This window comes from Pelobates fuscus, chromosome 8 (genome assembly GCF_036172605.1).
Source record: "Pelobates fuscus isolate aPelFus1 chromosome 8, aPelFus1.pri, whole genome shotgun sequence".
Taxonomy (NCBI): domain Eukaryota; kingdom Metazoa; phylum Chordata; class Amphibia; order Anura; family Pelobatidae; genus Pelobates; species Pelobates fuscus.
The window spans coordinates 149,506,978-149,520,589 of NC_086324.1; the positions used below are offsets into that span (position 1 = coordinate 149,506,978).

General features: G+C 37.4%; 1 protein-coding gene across 3 annotated transcripts in view; it reads left to right on the forward strand.

Moving 5' to 3' along the window:
* The window catches only part of ELFN1 (extracellular leucine rich repeat and fibronectin type III domain containing 1), a 474,275-nt gene that overhangs the window by 266,617 nt on the left and 194,046 nt on the right, over window positions 1–13,612 (forward strand). For 2 of the 3 annotated variants that reach the window (XM_063430426.1, XM_063430427.1), the window contains one exon: window positions 3,557–3,715. The exons of the other annotated variant lie outside the window; for it this stretch is intronic. The gene's annotated coding sequence lies outside the window, so the exon portion shown is untranslated. The remainder of the gene's footprint in view (window positions 1–3,556; window positions 3,716–13,612) is intronic. 3 annotated transcript variants of the gene reach the window in all.

A 13,612-nucleotide genomic window follows, 5' to 3' on the forward strand; every position in this document is an offset into this window, starting at 1 on the left:
AAAGGATTTAGCAAACTTCAGGGTCAATTATTTCCGTTTTAATCTCAAAAGTCAAGAAGATGTGAAAGAGTATGGCTACTCCTCTGGTTTTAGAACTTCAGTTCTGGCTTTAGATCTGTAGGTAGCTGCAATGCATCTTTGGAGCCAATTTGCCTTCAAATTCAAGGATGACATTTTTGACCAGTGTGTTTCTGGTAGAAAAGTAATATGAGGTTGGTGGGCTTTCAAATAAATAAGGTTCTTCTTCCATTTAGAAAGAGAGGTGTGAGAGGTAAAGGGAGGTTTTGGAAATGAACACATGGAAATCCGGAGAGTCCTATCTAATACCCATGCTTTGCATTGTTAAAATGCAGAAGTGATGTATCCAGTGAGCCTGTCTTCCATCCCAGCTCGAATCGTGAAGCTTTTCCTGAAAGATGAATGGAGAGAGACAGTCACATCTAACGGTGGTATCAGGACCACAACTACATACAAAAAAGCGAGTAAAAATTGAGTTGAATCATAAATTCACAGACAAGGCTGGAGGAGAGTGAGGAGCAGCAGAATCTAATTTCAAGAAAGGAAATTATTCAAGAAAGGTTTTGTTTCGGTAGTTTAAGTAGTAGAGTGGGATTTTCCTGCAATTTGGAGTTTGAGGACAGTAGGGTATGTAAAGGCAAAGCTTATTCCCTTCTTATTTAGTGAAGAGCAGATGGGGATAAAATGTCACCATGTTTGGGCGATTTGAATAGTCTCTGAATATAAGGATTGAGGATTTTGGTTTGACAGATTAGGGTGTTTCTTGTAGGACATGAAAATCTGAACTGTGTCATTGAAATTCAAGAATTTTGTAATACCTGGCCTTGGTTTTGTGGTATTCCTGGATTTGTCGGATCTAGAAGATGTGCTCTTTTTATGATTAGCTAAGTGGTTTAAGTTCTAGAGTTTCCAACACCCAGGTTGGTCAAAAAGGATACCGAATCAGGTGGTTTAATAGATTCCAATAAATCTCAAATTGTTCCTTCGGTTTGGTTCTTCGTTCTCTAAATCTTCTAGTTTATGTTGGATTGTTGAGCTTGAACAGTTGACTGTAGTTGAGTGAAGTTGTCCTCCATTGTACTGTGATGTGATTCAAGTACAGTTATTTGGGAGGCATGTGACTGGATTAAATGGCATGCGTTGTGTATGGATACTTTTCTATCTTTGAAATGAGTCTCAAAACGCAGTTTTAGCACATTAGTGACTTCTCTAGATATTGCAGATGTTTATAACAATACAGAGTCCATTTGTGAAATGAGAGGAGTATCTTCCTCTAGTTCTGAGTCATGTAGAATAGATAGAGGAGGTGAGCCAATATTAGGGACATGGTATGACTTTTTTAGCAGACTTTTGAAGTTTGGAATTAAAGCATTTATTAGAAGTTTTATCCTCAAATCTATACACAATATTAACAATAAGCAATGTGGCTCAACAGTATCGTTTTGTTTATGAGAAAAATTCTCTCTCCCCACCGAGATCCCACCAGCCGGTCCACAAGGTGAATTAAAGTCCTCCCGACAGTCCAACTAGAGGGGAGGGGAGAGAAATGAAAAAAAGATAAGAAAAACAATACTTTAAGTGGATTGTCTTTTCGGTATAGCAAAAAGATGGGAAAAAGCTTTCACCGGGGAAATGTCTCTGGTTTGTCAGTTTTTGAGTAGTATGCTTGTATACGCTTATCAGACTTCACTACAATGCCAGACAGGGAAAAAAAATCATATTGATATATTGATAGATTGCAGCTATTACTTTGCACTGTCTGTTCAGTAGAATGAAATAACATACAAATACAGTAATATGATAGTAACAGGCAGTTTCAGGAGTATAGGTCTCTACACTGCAGGCTAAATATAAAAAAAGCCTATTGCTGTGGTATATACCATGCTTGCAAGGATGCTTGAGAGTCTAGCAGTTTTGAAAATGTTTGACTGTGATCACAAGTAAATACCGTATAAATTAAAGAGAAGTGGACCAATATTCCACAGACCACAATCAACAACCTGATCAACTCTATGCAAAGGAGATGTGTTGCACTGCATGAGGCAAATAGTGGTCACACCAGATACTGACTGGTTTTTGCCTCCCCCCCACCCCCACCCCCGGACCCCCAATACAGTAAAACTGCACATTTTAGAGTGGCCTTTTATTGTGGCCTGCCTAAGGCACACCTGTGCAATAATCATGCTGTCTAATAAGCATCTTGATATGCCACACATGTGAGGTGGATGGATTATCTCGGCAAAGAAGAAGTGCTTACTAACACAGGTTTAGACAGATTTGTGAACAATATTTGAGAGAAATAGGCCTTTTGTGTTCAGCTCATGAAAAATGGGAGCAAAAACAAAAGTGTTGCGTTTATAATTTTGTTCCGTGCATTTAGATAACTCTGCTATGATTCTGCCAGATTCTGAGATTTAATGGTGACATCACTACTGCTGGTTTTTGTGCCAAAAACAGGTGCAACAAAACAAATGTGATGTTATTAGGCAAGCAGATTTAAATATACTGCTGTGTGTTTCACATGAGAAAAATGTAAAAAAATTTAAATTTCAAAATGAACCAAAGTAAGTACAATCACTAGCCCATTGTATGAGGTGATATGGTACCTGGTGGGAGAGTCATAGGAAGGATTTCTGGCCCAGCCACTTCAGTTTTGCATTAGATTGACTTTAGCATCCTTCACAACCAGAGATGTTACAGCCAACGTTGTGGAAGTTGGCACTGCACCTCTGGTGTCGGGTGCGGTGGATGACAAGGAGCCACCAGTTCGTACTGCCCAGCTTGTCTAATTCGGGGATGTCAGTCACCCACTCAGTGAGAAGAGGTTCTTAGAGAGCGTGGTATGCCCTAATCAAGAGGCCTTGGCTTTCGAAGACACTGACCATGTGACCATCTTAGATCAAGGTGGATTGCTGAGCTAATTTTACCCATCTCCCAGGCTTCCGATTGAGGCATTTGATCCCCACCTCAGATCTGCTCTTCTTGACTTCATCTAAAATACTAAAGCAGTCTGCATCCTTCCACTTTGACACCTGTCCCAGATCGACCACATATTTTTCAGATGTATAATTCGTTTTTTAATTTAAGAGAATCGACTTTAAATCTAAAATGCTAATACAATCCGCATCTCTCCCCTCTGACACCTCTCCCAGATTGTCCAAGGGTTTCTCAGCTGTATAATTCTGTGTTTTGAAGTGAGTCCTTTCCACTGCTTATATCAAATATCATCTATTTCTTTGATAAACGACTTCTGTTTTGAAGGTCTTCTGCATTGTATAGATGTTGTATTTGTTTGATCTGTTTGTTCAGTGTTTAATTAGCAGTTTCCAAGTCAGGTGCTAATAATGCAATTATGAGGTCCTTTATTAATCTGGTTAATATCTTGCTGTCCAGACAATCTTGTATCAGAAGCCCTCAGGGAGGTGGATAATTGTGAAATATCATCAGTTGAAACATTTCCGTTGTATCATGCCAATAACCCAATTTGTTTATTAGTTTTGCTTTTTTTTATCATTACTATTTTTTATTTTATTTTTAGTTTTATTCCTGGACTCGGACATTGATCTGAAACCGTTTATTGATTGTAAAATCACAGCAAACCAATAATCTACAAACCAAGGCATTCATACCTGCACACGGAATTATAGCCGACAAAAAGAAATAGGACTAACATCTGAATATAAAGCTGCTTACAGAGGTAAAAGTCTAATGTTTGTTTGGTGTGTGTTTATAATGTTTGTTTTTACGAGAAGAAGATGATTCACAGGCTTGTCTATATTAACAAATCAAGCAGTGAAAGAGCATTCTAACGTGGAAGATTAAATAATAAAACAATAAACAATAAAATGTAAAATAATACAATAAAATATCAAATAAAAAAAAATGAATAAATAAAATTAATTAAAATGAAATAAAATAAATGTAATATAAATAAAGGCGATTTATCAAACTTTAATACCATTTTCTCATTTCCCTTTTATTGGTAGATTGAGACCAGTGTTCCAAGTGAAATGTATTATACTCACATATCTATAAACACGTTCTGCAGCCCATAGGTAATTAGCCCGGAACAGTCTTGGGTCATAGAAATATAGAAACATAGAATGTGACGGACAGATAAGAACCATTCGGCCCATCTAGTCTGCCCAATTTTCTAAATACTTTCATTAGTCCCTTGGCTGATCTTATAGTTAGGATAGCCTTATGCCTATCCCACGCATGCTTAAACTCCTTTACTGTGTTAGCCTCTACCACTTCAGCTGGAAGGCTATTCCATGCATCCACTCCCCTCTCAGTAAAGTAATACTTCCTGATATTATTTTTAAACCTTTGTCCCTCTAATTTAAGACTATGTCCTCTTGTTGTGGTAGTTTTTCTTCTTTTAAATATAGTCTCCTCCTTTACTGTGTTGATTCCCTTTATGTATTTAAATGTTTCTATCATATCCCCCCTGTCTCGTCTTTCCTCCAAGCTATATATGTATATGTCTATATATGTCTTTCCTCATACTAATGGTTGTTCACTTATCGTTTTATTCTATAAAATTGTAATTGTAGTGAATTCAAATCCAAATTGCAAAATGAATGCTAAGAGAACCAAGCTGGGACTATAGATAGTTGGAGAATTTATTTGGATACATGTTGCTATTCATATGTTATCATTAAAATTTAATGTATAACCAGCTGTTTAAAGTTTGAATCACCACTCCAGATTTTTGTGGACTACATCTCCCCCGATGGTTTGCCAGTATTATGGTTATAAGAGCATTATGAGAGATGTAGTCTATAATCTGCAATGCCAACGTTTGCCCACTCATGCATTATAAAGTAGTTTTTTTCCTAAACAGAGGAAACACCAGTGTTTTAACCTGGAGCTCGATCTCTTATATCCCAGGGTCAATATTATGAATTTTCCCGACTCTATAAACTATTTGACATTAAGCTAGCTCTTCTGGAAGTCAATTATCCACAAGTTGCAATTGATATACACCCCCAAAGTTTTGCAACATTAGAGTTTGTCAATCTATCTTCCAGTTTTAAAGTGTTTACTACTACACTTTGCTTTTACTATTGGGTACCAATGATCCTATGACCAGCACAACAAAAAGATGGTTTCAATTTCCTATTTACAAAAGGAATAGCTGCATAGTATCTAAAATAATATGATGATTTGTACCCTTATTGTTGAAGAAATGAGACATGATGCTTGTAAAAAGGCTAATGTAAAAGGCACACAATCTTTATACTTTGAATGCAGAAAATGGTTTGATTTGTCACTGCACAGTGTGTTGGAATCCACATAATTAAATACATGTATTTATGTATAAAGTAGTTTAACAGCAATAAGAATGTGGATGTTTTTATGTGGCTGACAGGCATTTATTGGGTTGATAAAACATCTTTAATATAGTTGGGTGAATTATGCTTTAAATAATATGTCCTGTTAAATAATAAGTTATTATTAGGCTACTACTAGTCTTCGAGTTCCTGGTTAGCAATTCGTTCAAAGTCAGGAGTGATTTGGTGCAACTGTCAGGCACAGTTTTCTGCTAGTAACAAGAAACTGTCGAATTATGGTGACCGTACGATAGATCTTAGGCAGCTGTAGAAAGCCAGCAATGACCAGGACTTTAACCCCTTAAGGACCAAACTTCTGGAATAAAAGGGAATCATAACATGTCACACATGTCATGTGTCCTTAAGGGGTTAAAGCGTTTCACACCTTAGCTCTATACTCCTATTTGAAGCATACATGGCCAAATGTGGCATAAGCCCAGCTTAAGTTAAAGGAAATCTCCATGCATCATAACCAATACGGTGCACTGTAATGGTTATAGAGTCAAGAGCATTGTGGCACCCTCCAATATAAGTAGTTAAGCCATTTGCTATTAGCTTGGAGTCTTCTGGGTGCTGATCTCAACCTCCATGGAGAGTTGGAAGCTCCTGCTAGCAGATCCATTAGCTCTCCTGAGCTAAACCTGCTCATTGGCTGAGATTGTCAGCCAATAGTAACAGCTAATCACTTTCAGCCATGAGCTAGACCCTGAACCATCAGACTTAGCTGAGTAAAAAGTGATTACGGCTAGAGAGAAAGCTGGGATGGACCAATTTTAGTTTCTTGCTGTGGTACATCTCCCTGTACACCGCAATATCATTTTCGGGATTCAAATTAATTTTAGGACTCAGATAGCTAATTCCTAAGAGCAATTTAACAAATAACACTTCTCTTTAAATGATTTAGAAATAAAAACTCATTGGAATAAGGGTCATAAAGATGCTAAGACCACAGACAGCCAGGGATTATCAAAGCTCTCGTGAAAGTCCCATGAGGACAAGTTGAAACCTCTTTACACCATCTTGTAATAAAACAGTACGGATTCCAATGTGTTTTTCATCATATGTCTTCTTTTGTTAATCTCTTGGATTTAGAAAGGGCCCCCCGGTACAATGGTTTACACATGGGACAAATCTGATATAAAGTAACTCAACCCATCAATACATGAGTCATTCTGTGTCCCTATCTTCAGACGTAAAGGAAATTTTCTATACATTCCAATCTCACATGAGCTTATTGTGTGCTGCAATAGCTTTGAGACAAATGACAACTTGCAACAATAGCTGAATACCATTCGGAGAACAGGTTATTTATCTTCCCTGCCCATCATAACTACGAGAGAAAAAAATTCAATTATGGTTAAAGCTTAACATCAGGTAAATTGTTCCCGATACATATATAAAAATAAAGATGTGAATCAAAGCAAAAACTTGCTGCTCATAATTCTAGGGTAACCAATCTACATAGGTGAATTGCATTAGCCTAAAACAGCATCCAACATGTTATTTGGTTCTTGAGAAAATGTTATTTGATTTTTAGTTTGCTCTCTGAAAAATGAATTGTGTTTAGTTCAAAACATTTATGTAATTCTTGCTTACTTAAAGGTAAACGCCAAATTGGTAAAACAAAATAAAAAAAAAATACATATATATATAGCAATTTTATAAAATTCTTCTTTTGTTCATCACATTATTTTGCTATCTGTTTTATAATGTCTGGCATGAAATGCAGTTTTTTGTGATGTTATGTGATGGTATCATAAAACAATACCATTGTGAAATAGTTTCTTAGAAACATTGCAACACACAAGTAATTCTCAGAACTGTAGTTCTAGAATATCATAAAACCATCACTATCCAAGGATTATTAATAACATTAGGATTGTGTGTACTCTAACAAATAGTTTGTAAGGTAAATTAAGTGTAGAAATTCACACTGCTGCATTTTCCTGTACCCTAGAACTGAGCACTAGACTTGCGCATGGCAGAAAACGTTGGATAGATCGAAGCACTTTGACTACAACAAAATTTAGTTGGGTACTATGATAATCATCCATGTGGCATTTTAGCTCAACGGAATACCGTCCATGAAAAAATATTTGAAAAAATTATTAAGACGAGCCAAAAAGGTGCAAAAATGGGTCAATCAATGTCCTACAAAATTTAAATAGTATGTATAAATCTTTCAGTACACTGATAGGTGAATTTTTGCATCAAATGATTCACAGATCAAGTGAACCATATGATGCCATGTAGCCAATAGATATAAGTAGCCAAGTAGCCAATAGATGGAAGTAGCCAAGTAGCCAATAGATGGAAAAAGAGAAGAACCAGTAAAAAAATCTATATGTATATATTTTCTATTTGTTAAATGTATAATGTATAAATATAGATTTATTTTCATTTTACCGCTTCTCCCTTTTTTCCATGTGTTGGTCATTCTTCACTTGATCTGTGAATAAACTCAACAATTAGTAGCTGTCCAGTAGAAATCAATCGTCTTTTTTACAGTCAATCATCTCCTTTTTTAAGAGACACAGACAGAACTCTGAATCACGAACCAAAAGAGCATGCTCATCCATTGCGCAAATCATTTGTTCATTTATGCGTCCATATCGCGTTTCAGAGTTACACTTCAGTTCAAATAACCAGTAGATCAGCCTGAGCGTGGACACATTCAAGTTCCCTTGAGACAGAATGTTAACTCTTTAACATACATAAATAGAAAATCGTGCATCACGTGATTAACACATTGTGTTCCATTTTAACACAAACCATATGCCGAAAACGATATAATTTTTTTTCTCCTTTATTTTTCTTTTCAAAATTTTACAAAAAACATCAATACATACAGAACCTCAAGTTGCACAGCAAATATCCAATTATGAAACTTAGCCTCACCATTAGATAAAAAACAGTAAAAACAGAATATCTATATATTACATCAATACGTATAGTATCTCGAATTGCATTGCATGTATTCACGTATAATTTGTGTACCATGAGACTAGAAGAAGCAACGGTTAAAACACCATATCTATAGGCTGCGTATATTGCAAAGTTGAGGTACCTACATACAAACACAAAAATACACTGAAAACTATATTATTTTAATGTTTTATTATGTCCAGGCAGTGAGCACCCAAGGAAAGTTGATTTCTTATGACATCTGAGTTTTAGTGTATCTATTGTAGGATTCTTAGATAAGGTTCTTGGTGTGTGGTCAATTATGATAGAAGTTAGAATGATTAAGTATTATCATGGATTTAGTTACTGTGAGAGTTGGAATCTAAAAAGTAGAGTGTGGAATGATATGTTTCTTTCAATGACTATGCAACTAGAAAAGGTATGGGCCATTAAAAAATGCTTCTTTTAAAGGTTTTCCCCATGGATCCGGTCATTTCTTCACGGACTGTTGCTGAAATTGCAGTTGAAGGAGGACCTGGCTGAATCTCCCAGCCAGTTTCTGGCCTCTACTGCTTTCATTGATAAATTAGATAGCATGAATGTATTTAACATTATGCTGAACTGTGCTAACTAATGAATTGTTACAATCAATATTTTAATATGTTTGCTCTTTTCATTAATTAAAAGAAATCAAATGAATGAATAAATAAAAGAATGACTGAATGAATACATAACTATACCCATAAATGGAAACAAGCAACATTTCCATGTATGTGTGCAAGCAGTATTTGTTCATTTGTATTCAACAAGAAAGATGATGGTCTGGGCAGAACCACACACTGCACACTTCTTGCTTGATTTGTCCATATATTCTGACATACGTGTAAGGGGCAAATACTGCACATTGTCTGCTTCTTAGTAAAATGGGTGCTGCTTAAGGACACGTTGTCTATGTTCATGTTGTCGGAGGAGTAGGGCTGGTTGTGATGTGCCTGATAGTAATGTTAGAGATATAATTTTCCCAACAAGTCAGCCAAGCAAGTATGACAAATATGGGCCATCAGAGGCTCTTGTTTTCATAGCTACCAACTCCAGCATCCTGTGAATTGGAGCGCCATGGGAGGAGGGGAAGAGGACAGGCTAGTGTCGGGATCGCATCACTGGTGCTGCCCAAGGTGGCGGGCCTGTCCAGAAAGGGGGCGGTTTCACCCAAAGGATTGGTAGGTCCGTCTGGAGTGAATGCATGTAAGGCCAGTGGGCTGCCATCCTTCAGGGCAGTCCATTGAAGGCAGAGCAAGCAGGGAGCACTATGTCAGTGCTCTCTGCAGAGTCCTAGTGTAGTTAGCATAGTGCAAGTGCATCTAATGATGTGCTTGTGCTATGCTTTTTTGGGGACAGTTCCCTGGTGTCCCCAAAAGCGGGGCGCCATGGCCCTAAATCAGGACAGTGTTACAGCTCCCAAAAATACAGACAGTCCCACGAAAATTGGAATGATCGGGAGGCCTGAGTTTCTCTGCCTCCTTCCATTTGACTACCAAGATATGGGACAAGAGGTTTCTGAACCCATAGTGACCTCTATTCATATAGCAATCCACTTTAAAAATTGTATTACCTATAGACAGAAAGACAAAGAGTCACAGATAGACAGACATAAATAATAAGACAGACAGATATTAATGGATAGACAGACACAAAAAAGAAAGTGATAAAGAGCTAGATAGAACAGCAGACAGGCAGCGGGACACATGGATAAACAGATACATGATAGATAGAAAGAGAGATAGAGAGAAAAAGAGAGAAAGAAAGGCAGAGAGAGTGAAAGATGACAGGCAGACAGATAGATGGATGGATGGATGGATGGATGGATAACAGACAGACAGACAGATAGATAGATAGATAGATAGATGGATAGATGGATAGATGGATAGATAGATAGATAGATAGATAGATAGACGGATAGATGGATAGATAGATAGATAGATAGATAGATAGATAGATGGATAAATAGATAACATGCAGACAGATAGATATATGGATAGATGGATAAATAGATAACAGGCAGACAGATAGATAGATAGAAAGAAAGAAATATTTGTACATGTGAAAATGAAAGCATGACTGCCCTAGTATCATTTGCGTATCCATGGAAACAAACATGGCAGTAACTGCTGGTATAAGTCAGGACCATGGCATAGATAAAAAGAAGGTGGAAAAGAGAGCAAACGGGCTGACACAGATCTAGCCCTGAAGGAAATGGAGTGTGATGGAGATTTGCAATGCTGACATTTTCCCAGAGACCCTTTCTCTGCTTCCCATAGCACAGTGTCATCGCTGTCACATCCAATTCAGCCGGCTCTCCTGGATACACAGGGGCAATTTCACATCATTTAAATGCAACATCCTCTAAGTGTCCAACATGAGACTTTCCTTGGTATCAGGCAGATTAAGAATGAGCTATGCACTCAGGCATGTGAAGAAGGAAATGTCACTGCTAAGCGTGCAGACAGAAATTCCCACTGTACATCTGCTTATGTAGCTCCTGCTTTCGTTCTACAGTTTCTGCATCTGCCTTCATTAAGATTCTTATCCTGCTCATAGGGCGGAATGTGGGGACAGTGGACGGACAGACTCGATCAAGCTGTATACTACAATTCCCTTGCTCCTCAGCTGGATTATGTCATGTGACTTGTGATCGCACAGCTAGAACTTCCATAGGCTTCTTTACCATGCCAACATTATGGCCTCGATTTAATAAACTTTTTAAACGATTTGATATTGTTAGAAACATTTTCCAAATTATTTATCGAGAAAAAGTCCTCGTTGACGTCTGCGGGATTTTTTGTCGAGAAATCATTCGGAAAGTTTTTCTAACGGTATAAAATAATTGTGAAAGCTTAATAAATCGAGACCTATGTTAGCTAATTAGATTTGCAGGGTTATTCAATAGTGATGTCCCGAACGGTTCGCTGGCGAATAGTTCCTGGCGAACATCGCTTGTTCGCGTTTGCCACGGACGGTGAACGTATGCGGTGTTCGGTCGGCCCCCTATTCGTCATCATTGAGTAAACTTTGACCATGTTCCTCACAGTCAGCAGACACATTCCAGTCAATCAGCAGCAGACCCTCCCTCCCAGACCTTTGCACCTCCTGGACAGCATCCATTTTACAATCATTGTGAAGCTGCATTCTTAGTGAGAGGAGGGACGGTGTAGCTGCTGCTGATTTGATAGGGAAATTGATAGCTAGGCTAGTGTATTCAGTGTCCACTACAGTCCTGAAGGACTCATCTGATCTCTGCTGTAAGGACAGCACCCCAAAAAGCCCTTTTTAGGGCTAGAACATCAGTCCGCTTTTTATTTTTTTTCTGTGTAATGTAATTGCACTTGCCTGCCTGCCAGCCTGTGTGTCAGGCTCACAGCATATACTGTGCCCACTTGCCCAGTGCCACCACTCACTCACTGGTGTCACAATAGCTTGCATTTAAAAAAAAAAAAAAAACTTTTTTGACTGTAATATAATAGCAGTCAGTTTCCTTCACGCGTGTGCGTTTCAAGGCCTGCCAGGGCATAGTGTCACACCAATGCAACTCATATCTGGTGTAACAGTAGTGTACATTTAAAAATGTTTTGTTCGCGACATCACTATTATTCAATAAAGTGAGAACTCCAAGTGAATTTCGAATGTAAGGTCAAAACAGCTGAACTGGAATTATAACTCACTTAGAGAATTTTTCCAGTTTGGATATTATTTACCTAGAATTAGAAATTTACTTTAAATTCACTTTGAATTCTCACTTTAGTGTGATCAAAGATAAAGACTACGCATGTAACATATGCACTGGTACAGTTTGAGTCTTCCATTGGTGAGGCTTCAAAGTGAGAAAAAAAATCCGATTGTATTTATTTTCCATATTTAATTTAGATGCTGTTCCCTTAAAATGGTATCTAATATCCAGAAAACCATATATTTTTAGGACCAAGCTCATATAGTCTTCAGGCATATATTAAACATTCATTATAGATGCGTAGGAACATTTGCGTTAGAAACAAAATGTCCATTCTATAGTTTCCCTGTCTCTAATTGTTTTCAGGTCGCCCCAAGTCCCAGGTGCAATAAAATGAAAAAATAAAAAAACCTATCTTTATATTTTTCCGGCGGCGAGGATCCCTTTGGTGCTTCTCACCTCCATCACAACGTCAAGGAGGAGACATGGCCTACAACTCCGATGTCCAATCCAATGTTCCTCATAGAGCATTGGGGACCTAATGCGCATGCATAGTAGAAGCCACGAGAGCATTCAAACTTACCTGTAGGAAGTTTTACTTGGTCAGTGCCGCGAAAGTGCCTCTAGTAGCTATCATACTGACAGACACTAGTGGTGGACTTAACCATGCAGTATAAACAATGTTTTACATTGCAGGGTGAAAAGGACAGAGACACTGCACCCAAACCACTTCCTTGAGATGAGTGGTCTGGATGAATATAGTGTCCCTTTAATCTCTTCTTGCTAATAGAATCTTAAAAACAGGTTTGGGAGAATTCCGTAAAGAGTTTGAGTTATGGGTGGAGGAAATGATGTATTCAATCATTTAGTTTGCTGGTCTTCAAAACATCCTTTCAGTGGAATTATTTCCTAAACCAAGCACCATGGGGACTAGAGAATTAAATCACACATTTTTAGACCAAAATAACCAAACTAATAAAATGGCTATTTTGAAGCGTTTTCCCAATTTAGCTATTTTGTTAAAAAAAAACAAAAAAAAAAAACAAGTTAAATCTCTTCAAGTTACGTTAAAGTGAAAAAAAATATGTTTTCCAATTCTTCAGCTCTGCGAGCATTTCAGATAGTTTGACAAATTGGATTAACTGAAAACTGAAAATTTTACAATGTCAAAAAACACACATACACACACAATGTAAAAATATGCTTAAAGCAAGAATTCTACATTTCCTACCAAGCTAAGTCTTCTTAAATCTTCTCTGAGCAGTTGTCCCTATGTCCCCTCACCCTGTTAAAAAGTAATTTAGAAGCACTTTGCCGACTCCTTCCTATGCATAGGAGGGGGTTAATTGAAATATGCTGAAAACTATAATCTGTCCAACTTTCTCGGATGCTTAAACTTAAACAGCCCGAGGAGCCTCGAGACGTATTGATCACAATAACATGATCTCTCCGAGTTTTAATGCGGATGACTCAATTGTTTTGTGTTTCAGGGCATACGAAGCACAGCAAGACTTTTTAAGAGTTTTACAAAAATGAAAATAGAGGATGCAAAGAATATTTTTCATTTATGTTTTTGATTTTTTTTTGATTATTTATTATTTGCATGGTAACATAGTCTAAACAAAGAGTA